Source organism: Ptiloglossa arizonensis, chromosome 2 (assembly GCF_051014685.1).
Source record: "Ptiloglossa arizonensis isolate GNS036 chromosome 2, iyPtiAriz1_principal, whole genome shotgun sequence".
Classification (NCBI taxonomy): Eukaryota; Metazoa; Arthropoda; class Insecta; order Hymenoptera; family Colletidae; genus Ptiloglossa; species Ptiloglossa arizonensis.
Genome location: NC_135049.1, coordinates 31,977,365 through 31,984,018, shown reverse-complemented (window position 1 = coordinate 31,984,018; position 6,654 = coordinate 31,977,365).

The window sequence follows — 6,654 nt, the reverse complement described above, 5'->3', positions numbered from 1 at the left end:
TCGCTCGACGAATCACCGGGAACTTGGAATACTCCGAATCGAGTCACCGTTTTTTTCGTCGACGATTTTACGACGCGAGCTTCGCGATAATCGCTCGCGCGTACTTTAGACGGGGGAACGACTCGAACCGGCGTATCGTCGTACGTCGATGGTCGCGCGTGTAAACCGTTCTCCCACCCGAGCGATTCGAGCTTCGAAGAACGACCGTTCGACGAATCGGTCGCTCGCGGAATCTCGAAACGGAGTACCCGTTTTCTTTCGTCGACGCGACCAGGACGCGTTCTTCGCGATAACCGCTCACCGTAAGATCACTCGCTCGTCGCTCGTCGCCTCGATCGGCTCGCGTCTTTCCGGTGGGAGAACGACTCGACGCGGTTTATTGTACGTCGATGGTCAGGCGCGTTCCGACGATCAGCTTCGGGACAACTGCATATTCCGTGCGGTCCAAGGAACAACGCTCTCCTCGCTCCCGCACCCCGATGCCCGCTTCCGCCATTCTTCGTTGTCTCCGTCTGTCCGCGTACGCGTCCATCCATCCATCCATTCACCCCCTCGGTGTCCGTTCGCCCGTCTATTTATCGAACAAAGTTCTCGCCGTGGTTGTTGATCGCGACGATGCCACGCGATCGTCGCGTCGGCAACGGTTTCGCGCCAAATGAAAGGAAGACGATCGATACCGATCGGATTCCACGTGCCATTTAGTCGAGTGCTATTACGTGTTACAGGGTTTAATGGTTTTTCGCGATTCGACGGTGGAACGGGACCGGCGTGTCTGTTTTTCGTTCGATCGTTTTTTCGTCTTTCGTTGCGCGCAACGAGTCCCGATCGCGTCCGTCGACGATAAAAACGTCCCCGCGCGTTCTCGGCGTGGAAATTTTACAATTTCGAGAAACGAAACTCGCGCCCTCGTTCCACCGTACGTTCGCGAATTACGCGTAGAAAGTCGCTACGGAGACAGCGTACAAACGGTCGTCTAAAAGCCGATAGGTAAAGTTTCGCAAAAACTCGCCTCGATGTCGTAGATCGTTAGTCTAGCGTAGACGCGCGACGCTTTGTCCGGCAGATTCTAGTCGTTAGATTTAGCGCGAATCGCTAATCGTAGATTTTTCTTCCGTCTCTTCGGGAGGACCCGAAAATCTTCGAACGCGGTCTCTCGATCCCTCGAGATCCGACGCTGGCTCGTAAATTCCGTATCGCGAAGATAGCTTCGCGGAAGTACGATCCACCGATATTAACCGGTCGCGATAACGAGATCGACGAAAAAGAGATAATACCGTACCATCGTCGGTGTTTACGAACGTCGATCCCGGTAGAAGTAATCGGTACTGGACGGACGCGTCGATTACCTTGAGAATTATCGCGACGGATCGTCGAATCGTACTCGATTTCAAATTCTCCAGTTATTTTCTCGCCCATAAATCGCGTCCCCTCTCGTCGGTTGTTCCGCGATTCTTGTGTACGCGCGATCAAAATATTTGCCGTGGCAACGACGTTAAACCAGGAAATGTACATAGCTTGGTATTTTTGTATCGAGACGCAAAATCGATTAAAAACCGTTTTAGATTTGTTCCTCGACCGATTTCGTTGAAAGAAATTACGCTCGCGAGTATTTTTCGTTCGAGGTGGTCGGTTCGTCAAAGTTTGGTAAACGCTCGAGAGTAATCGGGTCCTCTCGAAAGATGATCGCTTCGATCGAAATCTCGCGTTGTTCGGCGAGATTGTAAAGCTTTTGCGTTGCGTTTTACGCGGGTAGTTTGGCTCCGTGTTGGCGAGCATCGTCGATCAACGTTCGAAACACGGATATTCGGCGTTAAGCTCTACCTTCTGTTTACAAAAGGAAAAGAAAAACTCGTAGCACTCGTTCGAGCCGCTTATCTCGAGAGTATTCTTCGCGACTTATCGCGATAATAGTGTCGTTCGCGCGAAACCACTCGAATCCCTCGATGGACACTCGTTCTCGCTCGTCGACACTCGTTTCTGTGTGTTCGCTTCGTTTCGAGTAGCCGGTTTAGATCGGTAGGTAGCCGTTTAAATGAACGTACGTCCGATATCACGGTCCCTCCTAACTACTTAGCCGTAGCTTCGACCCGCGGATGCACGCTTTACTTGGAAACCAAAGAGAAGCGACGTCCAACTTCCGTCGGCTGCACAACGGGTCTCTAGTCTGTCGTAACCTTCTCGGCTTCCGACGTTCCGTACCCTAATCGTTCGACGGGCGGTGGTTCTGCCCGCGCGACTTTAAGCCCGTAAATCGACCGAGCCGCTTATCGTTTTAATCAGGGATCGAGATCGGCGCATCCCCGCGCGTCTAGAGCCGCTGCGAGTACTACGCGAAACGACTCTATCGATGAAATATCTAATCGGTTGGAAGCGCGGCCCGAGCGTCGAGTTAAGAGGATCAACGTTTTATTCGGACGATTGGGACGGAAAACAGGAAGCGGCTGGAAATCTATCCTCCGATTGTAGAGAGATTATAATCGTAGAACGTATCGTAGTGATCGTAGGAAAGTCGATGTCGTCGTTATCGTTATCGTTATCGTTATCGTCGTCGTCGTCGTCGTCGTCGTCGTCGTCGTCGTCGCCGGCGTCATCTTCGCCGTTGTCGTCGTCGTCGTCGTCGTCGTCGTCGTCGTCGTCGTCGCCGTCTTCGTCGTCGTCGTCGTCGTAGTAGTAGTTTTTCGTCGTCACCCGTCCGATCGAATTCCGTTCGACGAACGAGAAATCGTTCGTTTCCAGAGCACCGGGTCGACCAACGCGAATCGTTCTCCTTCCGAGACGATCGAGTCGCGTCTTTGCCGCCCGTTGCGCTCGATCGAACCGGTAAATTTTATTTTTTCTAGCCGCAAAAGATCGACCGATTCGCGAGCGTCGCGCGAACGCAAAGCACCGTGGTCGATGCGCGCGACGGAACGCGGACGATTTACCGTCGTCGTCGTCGCAACGGAACAACCTCGGATATTCCGTTTAGGAAACGATAGTCGATAGTCGAGTTTCGTCGAGTAATCGTTCTCGTTACCAAGTAGAAGCCCGATAGCGCTCGATAGCGTCCGAGTAGAAAAACATAAAAAAAAAGAGGCAAAGGCTTGGGACTTTGACCGCTCGAGGCCATTGCATCGACTGACCCGCCATCGCGCACCATCTGGTCGCTCCGTCGCGTCGTTTCTCCACTCGAGAAACGGGAAAGTAAAGGGCGAACGGAAAATCGAAGATCGCGTCGCGACGAAACCGGGCGCGAAAAAAATACTTTGGCCCCGAGCCGTCACGATCCATTGCCACCTCTCCCCTTCGACCCTTTAGCGCGGGTAGCGCGATATTCGTCTCGGACAGCAATTGCGAATAACGATAGAAACACGTAGGCCGCTTGTCGTCGCTTAGTTCGATTTCCATCCAAGATTCTCGTTCGCTCCGAAAAACAAAAAAGAAAAGTTTAAAGGCTCCGTCTCGTTCAATATTTCGTACGACTATCGCATTCGAATCTCGTTGTAATCGATGTGTAGCTGCTAGAAAAAAAAAAATATTACGATAACCGGTAGAATGGTCCGCCACTATGTCTTTACTATTATCGCCAAACGGATTATTAAACTATAATTGTATCGGTCTTGAAAAATACGAACGAAACATTCATATTCAAAGCTATGGCTGTGATGATCCTAATTAATCGTGGAACGGTTCGTAAAAATGATATACATATACATGTACATGCATATGTATATACATATATATATAAATATATATATATAAATATACTATATTATATATACATACACGATATACATACAATAAGTAGATTACGACGCATGTAGCGCCAAGCGACGCGATATTTTGCCAAAACCGTTGCGTTCCGCGGATTTACGTTTCGTTTCTCGTCGGAAGATTCGTTCACAAGCTGGTCTCCGTTCGATGGAACGCGCTCGCGTTCGCGTTCTCTTGTCCGGGTGCTAAGTGTGTCGCGCATTTTGTCGAAGTCCTGGTCGTTTCGCCGAACCAATAGTTTGCGAACGTCAACGAGCGCGCAGAAATCAAAAGAGTATCGATAAAGGAGAAAAGAAAAAAGAGAAAAAAAAAAACAAAAAAATACAAAAAATACGGCACCGGGGTTCGCTCGCCCGGCGCCTTTCACGAAAATCAAAGATCGCTTTAGGTCTAGTCGCTCAACGTCAGGGATAAGTAGAGACGTACGCGAAGGAAGCGCAGCTCGCTGTGCGAGAACCACGTTGCTCAGTAAAAATTCGAGACTTTGTATTTTCTATAAGCTCCGCTCACGCGGCCATCCGATTACGTTCGATTATCCCCGTCACCGATGAAACTGTGAGAGCTCGCGCCTCCCAACCCGCGTCCCAGGTTCCCTTTCTTCCCTACTCCCGTATTTCACGCGCGTTTATTTCTTATCGGAGAAAGAAGAAGAAGAAGAAGAAGAAGAAGAAGAAGAAGAAGCGGAAGAAGCTGAAAGTGATGGAGAATGAGAAAGAGGAAGACGAAGAAGAAGAAGAAAAATAAACGAAACGAACGAAACGTCGACGGCGAAACGATCTCGCGCATCGTTCGATCGCGAACCGCTCTCCTCCCCCCTCGAGATCGAATATCTATCGTCAGCGAAAGAGATAGTCGCGCCGATCGGAGTTGCCGGGAAGCATGCGGAACAAATCGAGTACGAATGAATACTGGTGCGACAAATGCATTGGTGTATTTTCGCTACAGTCCTGTCTACAGTCAATTCATTTTGTATTCTATACCTAATCTATGTATCTATCGTCATAATTTATGCCGAAATAAATGTTACATTTACGCACAGCGAAACGACAGTTCGTTCGAAACCCTTCGTCACACCCTGGTCCCTCGTTCCCGGTCGTTTTCTCGTTGAAACTCGCGAACGAAATCGTTTTTTCCGCATCGAGTGTACCTCGAAATTAGAAAAAGTTGGACGGGTCGATGCTAACGATCGGCCACCCGGCCGCTCGCTCGTTCGGGCCAAGCGGCAGTGACGAACGGCGAATTGTACTCGAGATCGCGTGGCCTCGTAAATCAAGGATTCCGAGGGCGATGCCGCGATCGTAAATTCGAGTCGAGTTTAAGCCGGAATTTACGTAGCTTGCGCGCGAATTACCCCTGGCTGGCGTAGACTTCGCGAGAGTTTCGCGCTCTCGAAGAAGCCGTACCGAAACGATCCCGAGCGATCGGTAAAGCCACGTTTCGCGGTTCTCGCGTGGCGAAAAACGGGACGTCCCGATCGGACGATCGGTCGACGACGATCCCGCGGAGACAAGTGGATTAACCGAGAACCGTTCGCAACCGTTGGAGTACGCGGCCGGGTGCCGCGACGCGTACAAAAGCCCTCTCGAACGACTGCGATTTAATTACCGGACGTCGCGTAATTATCGGCCGTTGGAGCGAGTATCTAATTAACGCGAACGCCGATGGCATTTAAGCGGGCCGGGGCTCGCAAGCGCGGACGCGCGAGTGCGAACCCGACGCTATCCACGGCACCTCTGAAATTTCACCACTTTGTATGCGTCGGGCCCGACCCGGCCTCTATTCTAGCTCGAAATAACTTCGTTTCAATAGCGGCTAATTTAATTGTCTCGAGATAATATCATAGACTGCGCGGTGAATTTCAAACGGGTCCTGGAATCGGGGAGTCCCGCGTTGTCCCCCCACCCCCCACGTTTGCTTATTGTTGCAACGATACTCGAACGCGACGAGATTCGTTTCAACGGTGTTCGTAAACTTCCGGTCGGGACGTTCTCGCGCGTAAAAGCGAGTCTCCACGGCTTTGCGGCGCAACCCGTCCGACGAATGGAATATTGTCCCGCGGCCACCGTTCTCCCGGTGTTCGCCAATTCGAACGATTCGCCTCGCTCGAACGAGGAGTGTCGCGTTCGCCTTGTACGATCGATCGTCCTTGCTTTCGTCGCGATAAACGTTCGTTCGAGTACTCGGTGCACCTCGTGGTTTATTGAAACGGATTCATCGGCGCGTCGAACGACGAAAGGAATCTTCGCGCGGTTCTCTTTGCGCGAACGCGTTCGAGCGGTAAAGCGAAACGTACGCCGAGACGGAACGATACGATCGCGATTGTTCTTTTCGAGGTTAGAAATCTCGGACGAACGTCGATCCAAATGGGTCCTCCGATGAGACGAAAGTCCGATATCGTGATACCGTACAGCTCGGAGCGCTCCGTACTGTCGGTCGGCTCGAATAATTAACTAATTTCTACGGTGAAACTTCGGGCACGCAGTCGCGACTACGATAAATTACACGATTCGTCCGGAACTCGGTACAACCGGCGCGATGTCAAAGCGCGTAGATACCGTATCTGTATCTACGGTAAACGAACGTGTAGTACGTCGACGATAACAATAACAGAAGCTAGCGCGGTCGTCGAGGACGACAATGCGTTCGCGACGTCGGGAGCTCTCTCGTCCCTCCGTCTCGGTTCTTCGCGGTCCTTTCGTCGTTCCACTTTGTTTCGTCTCTTTCGTCGGCTCGTACGTCCTTCCGGCGCCGACGTCCCGCGAAACGAGAGGGTAGCCCCGACGCTCGCGGTAGGATTAAACGACTGCTGGCAGCAACAACGGGGAAAGGAAACGCGACGGTTTAACTGGTTTCGGCTTATCTCCGAGTTTCCTCGTATTTAAGGAAAACACGAGCAGAACC